At 41.8% G+C, this 22,278-nt stretch overlaps 2 long non-coding RNA genes across 2 annotated transcripts in view; one reads left to right on the top strand and one right to left on the bottom strand.

Annotated features, from left to right (window-relative positions):
* The first annotated feature begins 214 nt into the window (after window positions 1-214).
* The window catches only part of LOC147916249 (uncharacterized), a 53,236-nt gene continuing 31,172 nt past the window's right edge, over window positions 215-22,278 (top strand). Inside the window, exons 1-2 of the long non-coding RNA XR_015553177.1 lie at window positions 215-475; window positions 17,290-17,397. This is a non-coding gene — a long non-coding RNA (uncharacterized LOC147916249). The remainder of the gene's footprint in view (window positions 476-17,289; window positions 17,398-22,278) is intronic.
* Window positions 12,176-22,278, bottom strand: part of LOC147916250 (uncharacterized) — a 29,185-nt gene continuing 19,082 nt past the window's right edge. Inside the window, exon 3 of the long non-coding RNA XR_015553178.1 lies at window positions 12,176-15,239. This is a non-coding gene — a long non-coding RNA (uncharacterized LOC147916250). The remainder of the gene's footprint in view (window positions 15,240-22,278) is intronic.

Genomic DNA, 22,278 nt, shown 5'->3' on the forward strand with positions numbered 1-22,278 from the left:
CTAGCAATTCCAATCCTATTCATCGATTCTTCAAAATCAATGTACACACTGAGAGGTATGTACAGGGCTGTTCCATGCAGCATTTTTGTAATATCAAAAAATATAAATGGTCTAAATTCCAGGTGATAGAGGCATAGTTAAAATGCTGGATTGAAAATAATATGGTAGATCTACAGATGTAGATGTAAAAATATTTCAAGACATATCGCTGTGTTTAAAAAAGGCCAGTCACAGGAGGCGGAGTCAAGATGGCGGCGTAGGCAGACTCTGAACTCACCTCCTCCCGTGGACACAGCCAATTTACAACTACTCGTGGAAAAATTACCCCTGAGACAGAACTGAAAACTGGATGAGAGGAACTCCTGCAAGAACGGACAATCCTAACTGGGGTGGAAGAGGCAGAGACTCCCTTCCGGAGAGGAAAACGCCGCCTTCACAAGCCGCCAGCTTCACGGCCGCCGGGAGCAGCTCACAGGTACGCAGCCTCCCTGGAGGCGCGGGGCCCTGAGCCGGGGAGCGCCCCCGCTGGGGGCATTTTGTGGACCCAGCACAATCGACACCAGTGGCATAATATCTGACTTTGCCTGCTACTAAAGCATTGGGGAGCACCCCCAGAAAACCCGGTTCACAAAGAAACTAAAACTGGCTCTTAAAGGGCCCGCGCACAAACTCACCCGTTCCAGAAAGCATCCTAAAATCACCAGAAAGAAAGGTGCACACTGTTTTGGTGACAAGAGACTCACCTAATAGGCCCTGAGTGCATCTCGGTGAGGGGTGAGACCTCTCCAGGGACTGGGACATTGGCGGCGGCCATTGTTGTGGCCTGGTGTGAGCGTGCTGACACAGACGCCATTGGAGTTTTCCCTGAGACCTGCTAGCCCAGGGTCTGCTCCACCCGCTAGAGCACCGATTTAATCCAGCTCAGCCAAGGCAGGCAGCCCACCCTAGAGACTGGCCCCACCTAACAACAAGCCCTCAGGCAACGTGTGGGCCTGCATAGATTGGTGACTGGATTTTCTGCAGCCTGGCAACTGAGCTGACTTGAGCGGGGCAGGGTGTGCACAAGGAGCGGGTGGAGAGTGTGGGGAGGTGGCGGAGTGTGTGGGGCTCCCGCCGTGGAGAGACTGGGTCCGCTTGGGGAGGTCGGGGCGCTCACACGGGGCAGGACTGTGTTGACTGTGTGTGTGGACCTCTGGGCAGCAGGGCTTGTCAGCTGCAGAAGACTTGTGCTTCTCAAAGACCCACATAGGAGGTTTGCTCCACCTTCCAAAGCCTGAAACAATTGGGTGCTCCTGTGCCTGAGGCCAGCCCCACCCAGCTGCAATCCTCAGAGAGCTGACAAGAGACCTAATAGGCTAGAGGTTTACAGCAATTCTAAGGCCCTGAGCCTAACAACCTGCCACACTGGGGGCCTACTCACTTAAAAGAAATACTGCAACACAAATGTGGTATTAGAACTTACAGCCAACTGTGCTGGGGCTCCCCACACCTGATAAAGAGACTGAAGGGCCCACAACAACTACAAGCAGCTGAGCATTACAACAGCTGGCCAGGAGCATAACTCAGCCTCCCTGGGCGCCTATAGGGAGAGCTAACAGGCCACAATAGAAGGACACACGTAGCCCACATAGGGGCCACCCCTGGAACATTGAGAACTGAGGGAAGCACACTGGAAGCCTCCTAAGCCATCACTTACATAAGGTCACCTATCCAAGAGCAGGAGACGTAGCTGACCTACCTAATACGTGAGACACAAGCACAGGGAAAGAGGCAAAATGAGGAGGCAAAAGAATACATTCCAAGTAAGGGAACAGGACAAAACCCCAGAAAAGGAACTAAGTGAAACAGAAATGAGCAACCTACCTGACAGAGAGTTCAAACTAAGAGTGTTAAGGATGCTCACTGATCTGGGGAGAAGAATAGATGAACTCAGTGAGAATGTCAACAAAGAAATGGAAGATATAAAAAGAACCAATCAGAAATGAAGAATACAATACTGGAAATGAAGAACTCATTAGAGGGACTCAAAAGCAGAGTAGAGGATACAGAAGAACGGATCAGTGAGCTGGAAGAAAGACTAGAAGAAATTACCCAAGGTGAACAGGTAAAAGAGAAAAGAATTAAAAAGAGTGAGGACAGTCTAAGGGACCTCTGGGACAACATCAAGCGCACTAACATCCGTATTATAGGTGTCCCGGAAGGAGAAGAGCGAGACAAGGGGGCAGAGAATCTATTTCAAGAAATAATAGATGAAAACTTCCCTAACCTAAGGAAGGAAACAGACATCCAGGTACAGGAGGCACAGAGAGCCCCAAACAAGATAAACCCAAAGAGGCCCACACCAAGACACATCATAATCAAAATGTCCAGAATTAAAGATAAAGCGAGAATCCTAAAAGCCGCAAGAGAATGTCAAGTTACATACAAAGGAAACCCCATAAGGCTATCAGCTGACTTCTCAGCAGAAACCTTACAGGCTAGAAGAGAATGGCACGATATATTTAAAGTGCTAAAAGGAAAAAACTTACAGCCCAGAATACTCTACCCGGCAAGGTTATCGTTCAAAATGGAAGGAGAGATCAAAATTTTCCCAGATAAGCAAAAATTAAAGGAGTTTGTCACCAAGAAACCAGTGTTACAAGAAATGTTAAAGGGACTGATTTAAGGGGAAAAGAGAAGACCACAAATAGGAAAAATTATCTATTTCCACGATTAGAACGTAATGGATACAAATGCACAAAAAGAGGTTAGATATGATATCAAAAACATAAAAGGAGGGAGGAGGGTAGTTAAAAAGTACAGCTTTCAGACAGAGGTCAAACTAAAGTGACCATCAATTCTGTATAGAAGAAGTAAGGAACAGAGAAGGACTACTTAAACACTGAGGAAAAAAATAAAAAGTTAAAAAATGGCAGTAAGTAATTACTTATCAATAGCTACTTTAAACGTCAATGGACTAAATGCCCCAATTAAAAGGCATAGGGTGGCTGACTGGATAAAAAACAAGACCCATATATATGCTGCATACAAGAGACACACTTCAGACCTAAAGACACTCACAAACTGAAAGTGAAGGGATGGAAAAAGATACTCCACGCAAATGGCAATGAAAAGAAAGCTGGGGTAGCAGTACTCATATCAGACAAAATAGACTTTAAAACAAAAACTGTAAAAAGAGACAAAGAAGGGCATTACATAATGATCAAGGGAACAATCCAACAAGAGGATATAACACTTGTAAATATCTACGCACCCAATGTAGGTGCACCTAAATATATAAAGCAATTATTAACAGACATAAAAACAGAAATAGACAGTAACACAATAATAGTAGGGGACTTTAACACTCCACTTACACCAACAGATAGATCATCCAAACAGAAGATCAATAAGGAAACATTGGCCTTAAACGACACCTTAGAACAGATGGACCTAGTAGATATATACAGAGCATTCCATCCAAAAACCGAAGAATACACGTTCTTTTCAAATGCACATGGAACATTCTCCAAGATTGATCACATATTAGGCCATAAAACAAGTCTCCATAAATTTAAGAAGATTGAAATAATACCAAGCATCTTTTCTGACCACAACGGTATGAAACTAGAAATCAACTATAGGAAGAAAATCAGAAAAGCCACAAATACATGGAGATTAAACAAAATGCTACTGAACAACGACTGGGTTAACGAAGAAATCAAAGAAGAAATCAAAAAATACCTGGAGACAAATGAAAATGAAAATACGACATGCCAGAATTTATGGGATACAGCAAAAGCGGTTCTAAGAGGGAAGTTTATAGCGATACAGGCCTATCTCAACAAACAAGAAAAATCTCAAATAAACAACCTAAAAATGCACCTAAAGGAACTGGAAAAAGAAGAACAAACAAAGCCCAAAATCAGTAGAAGAAGGGAAATAATAAAAATCAGAGCAGAAATAAATGAAATAGAGACCAAAAAAACAATAGAAAAAATTAATAAAACCAAGAGCTGGTTCTTTGAAAAGATCAACAAAATAGACAAACCTTTAGCTAGACTCACCAAGAAAAAAAGAGAGAAGGCACAAATAAGTAAAATCAGAAATGAAAGAGGAGAGGTTACAACAGACACCTCAGAAATACAAAAGATTATAAGAGAATACTATGAAAAGCTATATGCCAACCAATTCGACAATCTGGAAGAAATGGATAAATTCTTAGAATCATACAACCTTCCAAAACTGGATCAAGAAGAAGTGGAGAATTTGAATAGACCGATCACCAGTAAGGAGATCGAAACAGTAATCAAAAACCTCCCCAAAAATAAAAGTCCAGGACCAGACGGCTTCCCTGGTGAATTCTACCAAACATTCAAAGAAGACTTAATACCTATCCTTCTCAAACTCTTCCAAAAATTGAGGAGGGGGAAGCTCCTAACTCATTCTACGAAGCTGACATTACCCTGATACCAAAACCAGACAAGGACAACACAAAAAGAAAATTACAGGCCAATATCACTGATGAACATCGATGCGAAAATCCTCAACAAAATACTAGCAAATCGCATACAACAATACGTTAAAAGATTATACACCATGATCAAGTGGGATTTATTCCAGGGATGCAGGGATGGTTTAACATTCGCAAATCAATCAACGTAATACACCACATTAATAAAATGAAGAACAAAAATCACATGATCATCTCAATAGATGCAGAGAAAGCATTTGACAAGATACAGCATCCATTTATGATAAAAACTCTGAATAAAATGGGTATAGAAGGAAAGTACCTCAACATAATAAAGACCATATATGAGAAACCCACAGCTAATATCATCCTCAATGGTGAAAAACTGAAAGCTATCCCTCTAAGAACAGGAACCAGACAAGGATGCCCACTGTCACCACTCCTATTTAACATAGTATTGGAAGTCCTAGCCAGAGCAATCAGGCAAGAGAAAGAAATAAAAGGGATCCAAATTGGAAAGGAAGAAGTGAAACTGTCACTATTTGCAGATGACATGATTTTATATATAGAAAACCCTAAAGAATCCACCAGAAAACTTTTAGAAGTAATAAACGAATATGGTAAAGTTGCAGGATACAAAATCAACATACAAAAATCAGTTGCATTTCTGTACACTAACAACGAAGTAGCAGAAAGAGAAATTAAGAATACCATCCCATTTACAATTGCAACAAAAAGAATAAAATACCTAGGAATAAATTTAACCAAAGAGGTGAAAGATCTGTACACTGAAAACTATAAAACATTGCTGAAAGAAATTGAAGAAGACACAAAGAAATGGAAAGATATTCCGTGCTCTTGGATTGGAAGAATTAACATAGTTAAGATGTCCATACTTCCTAAAGCCATCTATAGATTCAATGCAATCCCTATCAAAGTTCCAACAACATTTTTCACAGAAATAGAACAAAGAATCCTAAAATTCATATGGAACAACAAAAGACCCCGAATAGCTAAAGGAATCCTGAGGAAAAAGAACAAAGCTGGAGGTATCACACTCCCTGATATCAAAATATACTACAAAGCTATAGTAACCAAAACAGCATGGTACTGGCACAAAAACAGACACACAGATCAATGGAATAGAATCGAAAGCCCAGAAATAAACCCACACATCTATGGACAGCTAATCTTTGACAAAGGAGCCAAGAACATACAATGGGGAAAAGAAAGTCTCTTCAACAAATGGTGTTGGGAAAACTGGATAGCCATATGCAAAAAAATGAAAGTAGATCCTTACCTTACACCATACACAAAAATTAACTCCAAATGGATTAAAGACTTGAATGTAAGACCTGAAACTGTGAAAGTTCTAGAAGAAAACATAGGCAGTACGCTCTTCGACATCGGTCTTAGCAACATCTTTTCAAACACCACATCTGACCGGGCAAGAGAAACAATAGAAAAAATAAACAAATGGGACTACATCAAACTAAAAAGCTTCTGCACAGCAAAGGAAACCATCAACAAAACGAAAAGACAACCTAACAATTGGGAGAAGATATTTGCAAACCATACATCTGATAAGGGCTTAATCTCCAAAATATATAAAGAACTCATGCATCTCAACAACAAAAACTACCAACCCAATTAAAAATGGGCAAAAGACCTGAACAGACATTTCGCCAAAGAAGATATACAGATGGCCAACAGACACATGAAAAGATGTTCAAAATCACTAACTATCAGGGAAATGCAAATCAAAACTACAATGAGATATCACCTGACGCCCGTCAGAATGGCTATAATTAACAAGACAGGAAACAACATGTGTTGGAGAGGATGTGGAGAGAAGGGAACTCTCATACACTGCTGGTGGGAGTGCAAACTGGTGCAGCCACTATGGAAAACAGTATGGAGATTCCTCAAAAAATCAAGGATAGAACTACCATATGATCCAGCTATTCCACTGTTGGGTATTTATCCAAAGAACTTGAAAACACCAATTTGCAAAGGTACATGCACCCCTGTGTTCATTGCAGCCTTATTCACAATAGCCAAGACTTGGAAGCAACCTAAGTGCCCATCAAGGGACGAATGGATAAAGAAGCTGTGGTATATATACACAATGGAATACTACTCAGCCATAAGAAACGACGAAATCCAGCCATTTGTGACAACATGGATGGACATTGAGGGTATAATGCAAAGTGAAATAAGTCAGAGGGAGAAGGCCAAATACCGTATGATTTCCTTCATTAAGTAGTAGATAATAACAACAATAAACAAACACATAGGGACAGAGATTGGATTGGTGGTTACCAGAGGGGAAGGGGGGGGGGTGGAGGGTGAAAGGGATAATTCGGTACATGTGTGTGGAAAAAAATAAATAAATAAAAAAAAAATAAAAAAAAAAAATAAAAAAGGCCAGTCACAGAATGATATGTAATTCTTGACCTAATTGATGTGGAAGGAAAATAAATATGTGTCTAGTTAAGCTATATAGTAGTGTCTACATATATCATATACGTGGTCATCTATATATTACATATAGTGTCTACATCCTGTGGTTACCTGGGAAGGAGAAAAGGATTCTGGTGGAAGGTAAAAGACGACCTTAGCTTTTCACTGCATATAGTTTTGTGTCTCTTGAATCTTTTAAAACGGGCATGTTGTTTTTTATTACTTGTGTAACTACTTTCATTTTAAGAATTAAAATATGGAGAAAAAATGGAGCAATGATTGACGATGTGGTCTTGCTCCGTTAAATCAAATGCCATGCGCTACAGTGGGTAAGGACACGAACTTTATAGTCAGACTAATCTGTGATCCCAATCTGATTCTAGCACTCACCAGCTCTGACTTTCTATAGGTTATGTAACTACTCTGGGTCTTTGTGTTTTCATCTGTAACATGAGGATAATAATATCTAAATGAGGTAATTGGCATAAGGCATATAGTAGAAATTTGATCCATAGAAATTTTTTGATAAATAATTGCTGCCTTTCTTCCCTTTCTCCTTCTTCTTTATTATTATTAATATCATCATCATCACCAAATGGTTTTAATTAAGGTACACACATGGACTTTTTAAAGTCACCGTACAGTGTATGTATGTATGTGCACACACGCTGTTTAGAGGTCCTATTTTATGACTGTGGTTCTAATGGCCACTTTTGTCTGTCAAATTGGTACTGAGCCAGTAAGTTACATACTGAACAGAGTCCCAGGGAACTGGTGACTATTGCAGTATTGCCCTCACCCCTGGGCAAGAAGGGTCTCTGCTCTGAACCTTCTATGTCAGAGGCCCACATATCAGGTCCCTGAGACACCAAATTTCTTACCCCATTCTCCTTGAAAGAATAGTTGATTGTGACGATTGTTGGGTTGAGTCACTGCCAACTTTGGAGAAAGACAATTTAGAGTTGGAGGAGGATGTGGGTAACGGGAGCACATAGATAAGAGAAAAGGCAATGAAATCAATTTATCCGGTTTTCCCTGTCTGATAGAATGAATGAACTAGATTTTTGCCTAACCAAGTGTCTTTTTCCTGGTAGTGTCCAGCACCCATTTTCTTGTTTCTCTTTGTGATCCAATTGGTGGTTCAGGAGGGATCCATGAATTAGCACTGTATCCACCACAGTTCACATGGTGACAGAGGAACATTTTGTAATATAAAATAATCCAAGTACTATACATATATATATATACACACATATACACACATATATATATGCACACACATATATACACATGCATATACACAATGTGCATATATACGTATTTAAATTATAGAATGTATTTTTATAATCAAAAGAAAAGAAACTACATGTGAGTTACATAACAAAAGTGACATGGCAATAAAATATAAGAAAATTAATTAGAAATAGAAACAAAATGACTTCAGCAGAGGCAAAGAATACGTGCAAATAATTTTGAAACTAATTTTTAAGAAGACTTTTTTCTGGCTATTATAGATTAAGATATAGTCCTATTTGAAGAGAGATTTGAACAAATCTCACAACACACTGCTATTTTCAGTTTTCTTTGTAAACATCCCAATATTGAAATATTTGAAATAAGAACCCAAGAAATGTGGAATGGCTCTATATGTTGCTTTAAATAATGGCCAAAACTGTGATATAGGTGACAGCAATTTTTATGATGAAATTATATATATTGTAACCCTTTCTGTGATAATGATAAATTTTCATATGTAAATGAATTATGTTTGAACACGATCTATAAAATTTATGGTTCATATCTGAATCTTTAAGCATTTTGTTGAAAATACCTGTTGCTCTTCCTTCAGCAAAGTTTCTCGAGATTAAAATTCATAAAAACTAAGTAAGAACAATAATCACTCAAGGAATTTGGTCTAATTTTACAATACCGTCAATAAAACACAAATTATATGAAAAGCTTGCCAACAACATAATTAGTACATTTTCTGAAATTAAGGCAGGAAAAATAAATTCTATGGAAGAAATATATGATAATTTATGAATTATGTATGTCTTTATTTTATTACTCATCCTAACATCACCAATCCTTCAACAGAACACTCAGGCGGATCATCTTGGATATTTTGCCGACTTTCAGTTTAAATGGATACCATAGCTTTCCAATTTCTTCTTAAATTTTGTAGTAATGAAGATATATTTGTCAAAATAAGAGAACAGAACATATTTTATTTAACAATTTCTAGCACGAAATATAACTTCGAAATAATTAGACATATGCTATGTGGGTCTCCATGTGTATTCTTATCCTGAGCCCTGCAAATGTTAGGGTTGGGCTGGTGTATTGTGATTTCGTTAGTGAGCTCTCTCTGTATACAATGAACAAGTAACCATATGTGTTATAGGTTTCAGCACAGGGGAAGGAAGAGGTCTGATGGAAGTGAAGAGTGAGGGAGAGGAAGGCAGACTACTGTGTTGCTTGTTTTTCTGCACAAGCATCATGGTGTTCCAAGCCCCTGGGCCTGACTCATGATAGTCTTTCTACCAGAAATACCCTCTCCTCTACATTCACTTAGATGCTTCCTATTAGTTCTTCGTGTGCCAATGTTGTGGGCTGAATTGTGTTTCCCAAGAAGATATGTTGAAATCTTAAACCCCGGTATGTGTGAATGTGACCTTCTTTGGAAATAAGGTCTTTGAATATATAATCAAGGTAAGATGAGGTCATACTGAATCAGGGTAGGCCTTAAATCCAACGACTGGTGTCCTTATAAGAAGGCTGTGAGAGACACAGTGCAGAAGGCCATGTGATAGTGGAAGCAGAGATTGGAGTTATGCTGTCAGAAGCCAGGGAATACTAGGAACCACTAGAAGCTGGAAGAGACAAGAAAGGATTCTTCCCAACAGGCTTCAGAAGGAGCATGGCCCTGACAACACCTTAATTTAAGACTTGAAGCCGCCAGAACTGTAAGACAGTAAATATCTGTTTTTTTAAGCCACCTAGTTTGCAGTACTTTGTCCTGGCAGCCCTAAGAAGCTGATACAGGCATCATGGTGTTTCAAGCCTGTGAACCTGACTCTTGAGATTCTTTCTGCCAGAAATACCCTCTCCTCTATATTCACTTGGACACTACCTATTTGTCCTTCACGTACCGCTCACTGCTTCGAGGTGGCCTTTGTTGACAGCCCAGGGCAGGTTCGGCTATATGCTGTCAGAGGGAGCTAAAGGTAGAATGTGGCCAAGTAGAGGATGATGCTGCTTCTTCTACTTTTGCATCATATTGCTGTTTCCCCCTGTAATTATGTGCAGTCTCACAGCAGCAGCAAGTCCGCCTGACATGTTCTCCGTTATCAAACTGTCTGACGAATCAGACTGGCATAACGGTGGTAAATTCCTTCCAACTCCACCCTTTTGGAAGGCGGCAACCTTGGCCTGCAGCGGCGGCGGTGGCTCATGCTCTAGGAAGGACAGCGATCTTAATGTTCATTCATCTGGAGAATAGAACAGCCTTTGGCTCCATGGTTGGTTCCACCAGATGCAATGGCTCAGCTTCTCTCTGAGCCCCAGAGTCTGAAGTCTCCAGTGCCACCTACCTGGCATTTATGTCAGGAGTAGCATTTTCAAAAGGACCCTGGTGTCAGCAGCTGCTCGTTTGGGTAACACTAGGTGTAATCACCCACTTATGCTCTCAGATTAAGAGTTGATTAGGCCAACTGTATCCAGATCATTTTCCTCCGTGAACAATGGCAGCTGCAGAGCACGTTTTCAAAATATCTAGTCTAAATATGAGAAAAAAGATACTGTTTTTCTTTCTCTTGGAAATGAGAAAATAGATTTGGGCTTTGCTTCTGAATTGTATTTTCTCTCTGCCTGGGTTTCAATAGCAAGCCTAATGTAGCAGTGTGTAGAAAAGAAGCATTTTAATCTGGAGGGAAGGAGTTTGCCTTCTCAACAAATCGACATTCTCTTCTCTATAAAACGCTTGAGCTTGAATATGCAAATGATCCTCTAGTAGGAATTATCATTAGTCATTCTTTCATAAAGAAATAATTCAAGAACATTGTGGTCTAAGACAGACAGCATTAAGATTCATCAAGTTTCAATTCTTTGGATCTGTCAGCTTGTCAAAAAGCAGATGTCTGATTTTGTGGTCCTGCTGGTGAAACATTGGACTCTATCTCTTGGCGCACAATTTAGTCACCTCCTATAATTTGCTTTGAAATGAACAAGATCTGGCATTGTACATATTCTATTTAATGGGCAATATTACAAACAAGATTAAAAGAAATGGCTGTAAAGCTGTTGTCTTTGCAAATTGAATTTGGCAAGATACTACCACAGGCAACTAATGTGCTTACTAGATATATTATCAGGACTGATCACCGAACTAGGGAATGGCATAGTTTTCTTTATAGGCTTTAGTAAATATATGAGGGAGTTTGTCATTCAAACACTAACAATTACAGAGAATCTATGGTGGATTCCAGCAAGAGATCATATGGTTCAATTTTATTTGTTTTTTATTATTATTATTTTTTTGTGAGGATGATTAGCCCTGAGCTAACATCCATTGCCAATCCTCCTCTTTTTGCTGAGGAAGATTGGCCCTGGGCTCACATCCGTGCCTATCTTCCTCTACTTTATATGTGGGACGCCTGCCACAGCATGGCTTGATAAGCGGTGTGTAGGTCCACACCTGGGATCTGAATCTGCAAACCCTGGGCCTCTGAAGTGGAGCGTGTGAACTTAACTACTATGCCACTGGGCAGGCCCCGGTTCAATTTTAGATGCAGATGGAAGGAGATCATTATTCAGCATATCTTTTATTGTTAACTTGGATCTTTGGGATAAAGTTAGGGAATCTGTAAATTTAAAAAGTTTTACTACTACTACTAATGCTAATAACAGTTACCATTTCTTGAGTGGTTACTATATATGGCAGCCATTGTATTTAGTGCTTTCCATTTAATCCTCATAGTGATAAAAGAAGATAAGTAATACTATTATTTCCTTTTTCAAATGAGTAACATGAGGGTTTTAAGCAATAACTTTTCCAAGATGAACAGCTAAAATCAAGCAGAGTCAGAATTCAACCTATGCCCATCTGACTCTAGAGCTTGCATTTTTAGTCACTGGGTTTAATATCTCAGAGCCAGAGAAGAGCATTCTGTGTTGAGAACTTCTATTTACGAAGCTAACTGAATCACCTGATTCCCTTGGACCCGTAATCTAGATCTAGGGGAAGACACAGGCCCGAGGAAGAGGCAAAATGTACACTTGGCTCTCAGGACTGACGTAACTTCTTTCTGGTTTTTGCTCTCTCTGAACAAACAGAAGTTTTGTACCTGTGGAAGAACTGCACCTTCTCGAAAGGGAGATTTTAGGTGTGTGATATTGTTATTTATGATAAGGAATATATAGTTGTCTTCATTCACATTCTTGGCACAGAGCTCCTAAAACTCTTGCAATTTCCTAAGTGATAAGAACGATAAAGGTGTTTTAATATTCATAACAAACCCCTTTCAACCACACCTGAGTTTATGGGAATGAGGTGACTTTTGGAAAGCATCTAACAATGGGGGCTGGTTGCCAGAGGAGGCAACTACGTGATTAGAGGCTTGGAACTTTCAGTCCCACCCCCCTGACCTCCAGGGAGGGGTGAGGGGCTAGAGGTTGAATCAATCTTCAATAGTTAATGAATTTATCAATCATGCCTATGTAATGAAGCCTCTATAAAAACCCAAAAGGATGTGGCTCGAAGAGGTTCTGGGTTGGTGAACACGTGGAGATTTGGAGAGAGTGGCACTCTTGGAGAGGACATGGAAGCTTCATGCCCTTTCCCGTGTACCCTACCCTATACATCTGTTCCATCTGGCTGTTCCTGAGTTATATCCTTTTATATAATAAACCTGTAATCTAGTAAGCAAAATGCTTCTCTGAGTTCTGTGAGCTGCTCTAGCAAGTTAATCAAACCCAAGGAGAGGGTTGTTGGAACTTCCAGTTGGTCAGAAGCACAGGTGACAACCTGGACTTGTGATTGGCATCTGAACTGGGAGGGGGGTAGTGTTGTGGATAGTTAAGGGACTTGTGAGCCCTTAACCCGTGGGATCTGACGCTATCTCTTGGTAGATAGTGTCAGAATTGACTTGAATTGTAGGAAACCCAGCTGGTGTTGGAGAATTACTTGGTATGGGGAAAAAACCCATACATTGGAATTGGTACCAGAATCGTAGGTATAGTGATTAATGTGACTTTAATTCAAAGCTTTCTGTGACAGATAATTTTAAATGATCCCGCCTAAATATTCTCAACTTTCTTCTTCTTGCCACTTGCTGACCTCCACACACTTGATTTTTCCAGTCTCCCTTAAGCAAGGTGAGGCCATATGACCCACTTCTAGCCCATGAGAAATAAGTGCCAATCTGTTGGGAGGATATTCTGGGAAAGTTGTGCTCTCCTGACAAAGGGGGAAGAAGTGACTATTGAACCCTGAGCCAACCCCAGTGATCACTTACTCTAGACTTGTTCTATGAGAAAAATAAACTCAATTTCTAAAGTTACTGTGAGTTGAGTTGTTTGTTTCTTTTGCCCGAATACACTTGTAACAGCTACAGCTCCAAATATGGGACCATATTTGAAATTCTTATTCAGTTTAATCAGGTCAACAATCACCTACAGTAAACAGCATGATGTTATCTCCATTTTAAAGATTAGGAGAACAAGGTGACAAGCTACCCACTGCAAGAGCTGGAGCTGGAACCCAGGCCCTCCAGCTCCTGCCTGGGTGCTCTTTAAAACACTCGGTGAAGAGGATGTGAATGCCATGAGGTCTTTCCTGATCTTTGCGTTAGAACCATTGTTAGGCTTAAACATCATTGCAGGTGGATTTAAAATGGAGAAGGGAAAAAATTCATTAGAAACAGTACTCTGAACGATGAAGGGACTCGTTTACGGAATAGAGAGAGTTAGATTACCAAATGTTATGAATATCAGAGAGAATTCTTCAAACAGAGAGAGAAGCAGAGTAATGGAGGAAAATGAATATAAACTTCTATTATGGTAGTGAGTAAGCTAAGAAATTAGCGCAGAATGGGACAAGAGACTTACCTAAATATTTTAATGTGTTTCCTTTATTCAAATCTAAGTAAAAAGAGCTTTGATTAATGAATAGAGCATGGGTGGAGAGAGAGAAAAGGAATGAGAAAGAGAGAAAGAGAAGGAAAGAGGATGGGAATATGGGATATCTGTAAGCTGGAGCAACCAAGTAAATTCCTTAATTGGATGAACCATGAAGCAATATGCATAACATAGATATTCACCTCCTCTTCCACCTTTCAATAAATCTAAATTGAGCCTTCAAAAGTCCTCCCACTGGCATCTGAAAAAAGTTGAATCATGTTCATTGATGGTTGTAGGCAGTCACCCTTGTGATGTAGATGAAGGCTTCCCTTGGCAAAGATGTCAACTCCACCAAGCCTGATATTCTTGTTGACTCTGGCCCAAGGCATTGAAGGTCCTACTTAAAAAGCAAATGTTGGGGCCGGCTCCCTGGTGTAGTGGTTAAGTTTGGCACGCTCTGCTTAGGCGGCCCAGGTTCATGGGTTCGGATCCCGGGCATGGACCTACACCACTTGTCAAGCCATGATGTGGTGGGGACCCCCATACAAAATAGAGGAAGATTGGCACACATGTTAGCTCAGGGCTAATATCACTCAGCAAAACCAAAAAGCAAATATTTGAGAGGCATAAGCCATTGCCACTCAAAGACATACCAAGTCAGAATGTACCACAGATGTATGGGTCAAAAGATGGATAGAGAATAAAGAGTGTGAATGTGAATGCAGTCACACAGGTTTGGAGCCCAACTATCTGATTATCAGGCCAGGTTGGAGTGCAATAGAAGGAGGGACTAAAGATATTCAGATGAGATGAACTACCTGGGTCAGAAGACAAAGGGATGTTCAAAGAAAACTTTATCCAACCTTATCCTAAGTGGATGTGTCCAAAAATTCCGTAATGGATGTGATCTCCGGGAGGTGTCATCTATGCCATGGTAGTAATTCCAACTACATGTGAATAACTCACAAATTCAAGTCTCTTGTCTGGTCCTTTCCTTTGAGCAATATTCCTTGGTTTCTGATGCGTACATAACAACTTCAAAAGCTCAGTGGTTTACGATGCTCGCAGGTCTTCAGATAGGCTCAGCAAGGCAGTGCTCAGCTGGGGCAGGTTGGACCCAGTCTTCAGGCTGTGTTCAGGTCAGCTCCACTTCTCTTCATTCTGGGGCTTAGGCTGGAGGGTCAGTGGCTACCTAAAACATAGTCTTCCCATGGAAGATCAGAAGAGCACAAGAGGACAAGACAAACAGGAAAGCGTATTTAAAGCCTCTGCTTACATCTCATCCACTAGTATACTGAGCAAAGAAAGTTACACGGCCAAGGCCAAGACCAATGGGGGAAATATGCTCCTCCCACCAATGAGAGTCACCGCAAAGTTACATGGCAAAGAGTGTGGGTGTAAAATCCTATTACAGGAGAGTGAAAAATCGGAAACTATTATCCAACCTGCCACAGACCTCTAGCTCCATCTATCCAGCTGCCTACTAGAGACAAATGCATTCCGATACCTCTAAGATACTTTAAATTCAATGTGAGCAAAATTGAACATATGCTCCATCTCCTCCTTACCTCATACATGCATGCAAAACGCATTTCTTCTCCAGTGTTTCCTGTCTTGGTGAATGGTACCACCATCCATCCGCCCACCTATGTAAGCAAACCCTAGAAGTCATCCTTGGCATCCTCTCTCCATCACCCCTCCCTAACTAATTAATCACCGAGTCCTATTGATTTATCTCCTAAATATCTCTTGAGTCCATCCACCTGTCTCCATTTCTAATACTATCCTTTGCCTGAGCTGCCATCATCTTTTGCCGGAGCTATTGCAGGACATTCTAACACATCTCTTCAAATCCGTTCTCACCTACTTCTATTATATCCTTTGCTTTGTAGGCAAAGTGATCATTTAAAAATGCGTGTCATCTTATTCTTTTGCTTAAAAGCCTTTCAGTTGCTTCTCACTCTCCCTCATGATAGCTACTAAAGTCCTTAACATGGCCTATAGAGTCTGCGTGATCCAGTGTGGTCCTAACTCTGCTGTCCCGTTCTCTGACACTCTCCCTCCTTACCCCCTGCTGTCCCGTTCTCTGACACTCTCCCTCCTTACCCCCTATACTCAGGTACGCCACGCTTATTTCAGTCCCTTGACAGCTCTCAAGTCCTCTGACTCAGGGCCTCTGCCATGCTGTGCTCTCTCCTAGGAACCCTCCTAACCGCATGCTTTGCCCATGGAACTTGGATTCAGCCCTCATATCTCAGCTCAAATATTACTTGCTCAGGAAAGCTACCTCTGACCATGAAGACTAACACAGAATCCTCATTATATACTCTCTTGGCACAATAGACTTTTATTTTTTGGCTTTCATCACAGTTTTTACTATTATGTGATTTCCCAGGAAGAAAACCTTTGCTAGAGGAAGCTTAATGAAGGGAATGGTTACAGATGATGGACATGTTGGAAGCAACTGTTGAAAGCCACTGCCATCCCTGGGGCTGGAGGAATGGAGAGTGATCTATCAGACCCCAAGAGCTGGGGATGCCTGGTGGGCGCTGGAATGTGGGGGAGAGGCTACAGAGTGGGAGTTAGAGTCACACCCGGGGCTGTCCAAAGGAGACACCGTGAGGGAGGAGAAATATCTCGTGGCTTTCCGTCTCCTCCCACCCTCCAATCCTGCCGGTGCTTTCTGTTGGCTGAACCACCCAGGAAGCCAGAAGGCAAAGGAAACGCAGCAGATTGGGGGAAGAGCAGGAAATAGCTCTGAGAGCAAACAAGCAAAGGCCCACGGCTGGCAAGTTATGTACTTGTTTATGTGGTTATTTGTGTACTGCTTGTCTCCTATACTAGACTGAGCTCCTTGAGCAAGGGCTGTGTTCATTTTACTGACCATTGTTCCTCAGTGCTTTTCATACGGACTAACACTCGTCCTTAATCTTTGTCCAATGAATGAATGAGTAAAAGACATCCAAGAGTGCCTAAGAATGCAGGAAAAATGCTCTGCCACATTTTGGCAGGCACTAGCTCAAGAATAGGCATACTTTCTCTCCTCCACCTCATCCCTTACCCCAATCCACTTCCTTCTCCAGAAGTTTCCAATTGGGACTTACCATCCTAATTTGGAGTTATGTTTCTGGAAGAATTGACAAAAGAAAAGAAGACTGTGATGCTAATTGTCCACATTCTCAAACACATGCGGGCACACGTGCACACACAGACACACACACACACACTCACAGAGTTTCTTTCTCTTTCCTCAGCCACAGGAGCAGAGCCCTGAGAAGGATCTTCTGTAGTTTGCAGAGTCTGTTCCTTTCACAGCAGAATCTCTTGAAAACTGGGCAGATGCCAGGCTCCTGTTTTCCAAGGTAAATATTAAATAATGGCTTCCAGTCCCTCTGAATTTGAGCAATTCGTAAAATAAAATAAAAATCAAAGTGCTTATATTTATAACCATCTCACAAAATGATTGAAACAAGTTATGTGCAAACGTGTTTTTGGCCCTATTTCCAGAACTTGTCATGAAAGTATTTTAAACTGTTTGGGAGGAACACTGATATTTTGGGTAAGCTCTTTTGGAAATTACAACTTCAAGGAGAGATTATTGTAACCATCACCACGGATGGGGGTGGTGATGGCAGAATCCGGAGGAAAGTGAGATACGGCTGCAGGTGTCCTTTCCAACTAATTCTACCTATTGTGTAAAATTGTATAAGCTTCCAGGACCCCCTGTGTTGGCATTGGTGGGAGAGTAAGGCAGGTGAAGACCAGGCTCCCTGGGCCCATGAACACCCCTTTCTTTCTGTGCTCCTTCCTTGATACCCTTAGTGACCAGTGTGGAAGAGACAGTGGTGTTCCACAAACATTCCAGTTGCTTTCCCACATTTTCCAGCATGCTCACAAGTTGGCAAGGTTACATGATTGGGCCTGGCTAATGCGCTGTGGTTGGGAATGATGTGTGTCATTTCCAGGCCAAGGCATAGACGAGCTGCCATAGTGCCTGATTTGGACTTCTGTTGAGATGCCCAGCTTGGGTTGCTGAGTCACACATGGAGGAAAGCTGCTTTAAAGAGTTATATAGCGGGGCCATTCTGGTGGTGTAGCGGTTAAGTTCACTCATTCTGGTGCAGCGGCCCGGGGTTTGGTGGTTCGGATCCTGGGCGCAGACCTACTCATCACTCGTCAAGCCATGCTGATGAGTGGACCTACTCATCACTCATGAAGCCATTCCACGTGGAAGAACTAGAAGGACCAACAGCTAGGATATACAACTACGTGATGGGGCTTTGGGGAGAAAAAAGAAAAAGAGGAAGATTGGCAACAGATGTTAGCTCATGGCCACTCTTCCTCAAAAAAAAAAAAAAAAGAGTTATATGGAGCCACAGCAGACTCTTGTGAGCAAGAAAGAAACCTCTGCTATGTTACACTACTGAGGTTTTTGAGATTATTTGCTACTGCAGCATAGGCTAGCCTATTCTGACCAATGATGTGTGGATGTAATAGAAGCAGGAAGGCTTCTAAAACCCTACTTTGTTTGTATGGCTTTGCCTTCTCCTCTCCCTTTTCTCTTTCCCTTGAGAGTGTGAGGAGTTCATTGGGGTGAAAAACAACAAAGTCTAAAAATTGAGCTAACTTGGAATTTGGTCGTGATAATTCCAGATATATTGATCTAGGTCTAACAACAAAAGAAGGAACTCCTGGTTAAAGTGGACAGGCCAAATTCTTCTTTCAAAGCCATTGAACTTTCACTACAGAGCGCCCCCTAGGGAACATTCCTGGGCAGACCCTCCAGGCATCATGTGATTGGGAAGGAGGTGTTAGAAAAAGACTTTTTTTTTTTTTTTGGAGAGGAAGATTAGCCCTGAGCTAACATCTGTCACCAATCCTCCCCTTTTTGCTGAGGAAGACTGGCCCTGGGCTAACATCCATGTCCATCTTCCTCTCCTTTATATGGGACACCGCCACAGCATGGCTTGACAAGCGGTGCGTCAGTGCGTGCCCGGGATTCGAACCCCAGGCCACCACAGCGGAGCATGCACATTTAACCACTACACCACTGGGCCAGCCCCAGAAAAAGACTTCTTGTACCTCAAATGATCATCCTACTATTCCTCAAGAAGACATACTTGTTGGACTAAGACCTTGTCTCTTATTAACAGTCAATGCTTAATGGGCACTTGGGAAGACACTGAGGATGCAAAAATAAAAGACACCTCCAGGCCCCTGCCTACAGGAGTTCACCGGGCTATACTCTTGTGGGTGTAGCGAGACCTTAAAACCAGTGGCCAGCCATGAATAAATTAAGCCAGAGTTAGAGTCTCACAGCCTACAAGACTGACTATTTCATTGCCTTGTGTTATTTCTCTTGTGTCTCTTATCACCATCTGAACTTATTTTCTTATTAGCTTACCTGCTTATTAACTACTTCCTCCATTAGAATGTAGCACCACAAGAGCTAGGGAGTTGTCTGAGTTCATCACTGTATCTCCAGAGCCTTAAAGGAGTGCCTGCCACAGAATAGATGCTCGACAGTGTATTTGTTGAATGAAATGAATGAAGGAATAAACAGACAGAAGTGCTACTGTCCACAAACATGGACACAGCATCTGGGAAGTCAAGGCCGGATGGGAATTGAGCTTCCTCATGGAGCAGCATGAGAACTATGGGTGTCTGGAGGCCTGGCTGATTGGGAAGGTGGGAGAATTATTCTCAAAAAAAAAAAAAAAATTGACAGTGGAAGAGGAACAGCCACCCTCACGGTTTTGCCTTAGAGCCAGTGCTAGAAGTTTGACTCTGGTTAAGTGGTTAGAAAATCCCTGGAATCACCTACTTAGCACTCTCTACCAGGTCACCTCTCCTGATCAGGGCACACACAACCTGTGTATGTAGAGTATAAAGGAGGGAAAATTCAGTTTTCAAATGTGGCAAAAAAAAAAAAAAGGATTTCCATGAGGCTGTGCAATATTTCAGAAGCTATATGGTTCTTTGAGTGTTCTACTTCTGTAGGACCTATAAGAATTCATAAGTGAGCCCTTTTTGTGGGTTGCCTGTTGACTATATTCTTATGAAAAGTGGTAGAGAAAATGAAGACAAATGGACTACATTTTTGCAAAATAAAATCATCCCTGAAGTAAATATTAAGTATGTTCTGAGCTGCCACCTCTTAAGCACCATTTAAGACCCTGGCAGCCCGGCCTTCCGCTGGGGCTTCTGGGCACTTGGTTGGCCCAGGGCTGCCAGAGCGCATCCAACTTCACACAGGTGCAACCTGACAGCACTCAGCCCCAGCCGGGCTTCCTTGTTGCAGACCGGGAGATGCTTGGCACTCAGGCAGACACAAACCTGAGAGGCAAACCTTTGGTCGATGAGAAATGGAAGTGGAGAAGACTCTTCCTTTCTCCCCCAGAGAGCAGACCATCGTGAGTCTCACTCACGTATAGGACCTCTTGGAAGAGCGTCCCTGGAGATCCAGCACGCGGCTGCCAGCTTGGCGACCACCAAGGACCCTTCCAGACCCAACTCGTTCTCCCTTTCCCTGCTACCTGGGAATTGTATTCTCTGATAAATATTAGCACACGTTTTGCCTCAGGCTCCATCTCTTGGGAACCCAGGATAAAACACTGTCTAAACATTTTCTCCCAGAAATTACGATAAACATCAAAAGAAAAATATGACTTGAAAGTTAAATATTTATTGTGTGCACATTATTTTCATGTTTATACCACATAATATAAAGAAAAGCCAACTGCTTTCAGGATCCTTTGGAAGTTCAGTTAAAATATAGTCCAAATTCTTGCCAGCAGAAGGGTGCCCATGGATTACAGTAAGTAGACCCTTTGAAGAAAGAATACCTTTCATTAGCAAGCTCTCTAGAATTTCAAAGTTCTTTCAGATTATTATCTCTTTATACTTTTGTAATAATACTACTTTTACATAAGGGGAAATGGAAAATAGGAAGTTTAATTGACATATTCAAAGCCAAACAATAAGAAGGCACCTGAACAGGATATAAATAGTCGAAGTTTTCTCATCTTCCACCAAGGCTTCTCCCCTTTTACCTCCCTAAGTTGTTAAAAACCACACAGAGAGATGCACACTTGGAGGCAAAAGGCAAGCACATTGGCTGAAATGCGTAGAAAACCTCAAATAATTTTTAACTTAAATAAACGTCGATATTCAAATACGATCCTGCTGCCTAGAAGATAACTTAAGTGTTCACTTGAGCTCTTTCTGTTCTGGATGCTTTGTCCTATGACACAACATTAATAATTTGGCTTGAAACTTATGGTTATAACAAAAGAGTCCAGGTAACTTGTGCCAAATTATTGAATGCCAAGTCTGGGAACCAAGAAAAAAAGATACTGATTTAGAGTAAAAAGAGAAAGAGGAACTAGTAAAGAATCTTAAGTTATTCCAACACCAGGAGTCTGTAATTTTATTTTGCCATTTAAAGTGCTGTTCCAAAGATGGCATTTTCAGGTCTATTCCTTGTGGGGCTGTTTGGTTGGCATTCACTCTGAAGGAAGGGAGAGATTTAGGGATCACCGGGATTACAGTAGATGTGCTGGGCTAGAGGCTGCCCCAGGGGGCTCCGTATCTGAGCTGAGTCCTTTTCCATCCTTGGAAAGAACAAGTTGGACAGAGAGGAGGTTTGTTGACTGCTTTCCTGGTGTGAAGTAGAAGGGCCTCAGGGGTCATCTTTGGGCAAGATGGGGGATAGACGTCCTCCCCAACAAGGAAGTCAGGGCTGCTGCTAGCCCACACTAATGCGTACCTTCGCATGAATTAGAAAAAGGAACAATCCTCCCAGGGGCCTGTGTTGCTACCACCCTTATGCGATGGCTATTCTGCTGGCCACAGCTCTCCTCTGATGGAGACCGCTGCTGAAATCCCCACTGGCCTTAGGGGAGCCGACAATGCTATTGGTAACCCTCCCAGCACAACAGGTATACATCCTACCTGATGTGACTACTTTTTTTCTTTTTTTGCTAGGACGATCAGCCCTGAGCTAACATCCATGCCAATCCTCCTCTTTTTGCCGAGGAAGACTGGCCCTGAGCTAACAGCCGTGCCCATCTTCCTCTACTTTATGTGGGACGCGGCCACAGCATGGCCTGACAAGTGGTGCATCAGTGCGCGCCCGGGATCCAAACCTGGGCCACCAGCAGCGGAGAGAGCGCACTTAACTGCTACATCACGGGTCCAGCCCCTGATGTGACTTCTAAAGAGACTCAGCTGTCAACTGGGTG

This window comes from Ceratotherium simum, chromosome 9, assembly GCF_057802395.1.
Source record: "Ceratotherium simum simum isolate JZ-2026a chromosome 9, ASM5780239v1, whole genome shotgun sequence".
Classification (NCBI taxonomy): domain Eukaryota; kingdom Metazoa; phylum Chordata; class Mammalia; order Perissodactyla; family Rhinocerotidae; genus Ceratotherium; species Ceratotherium simum.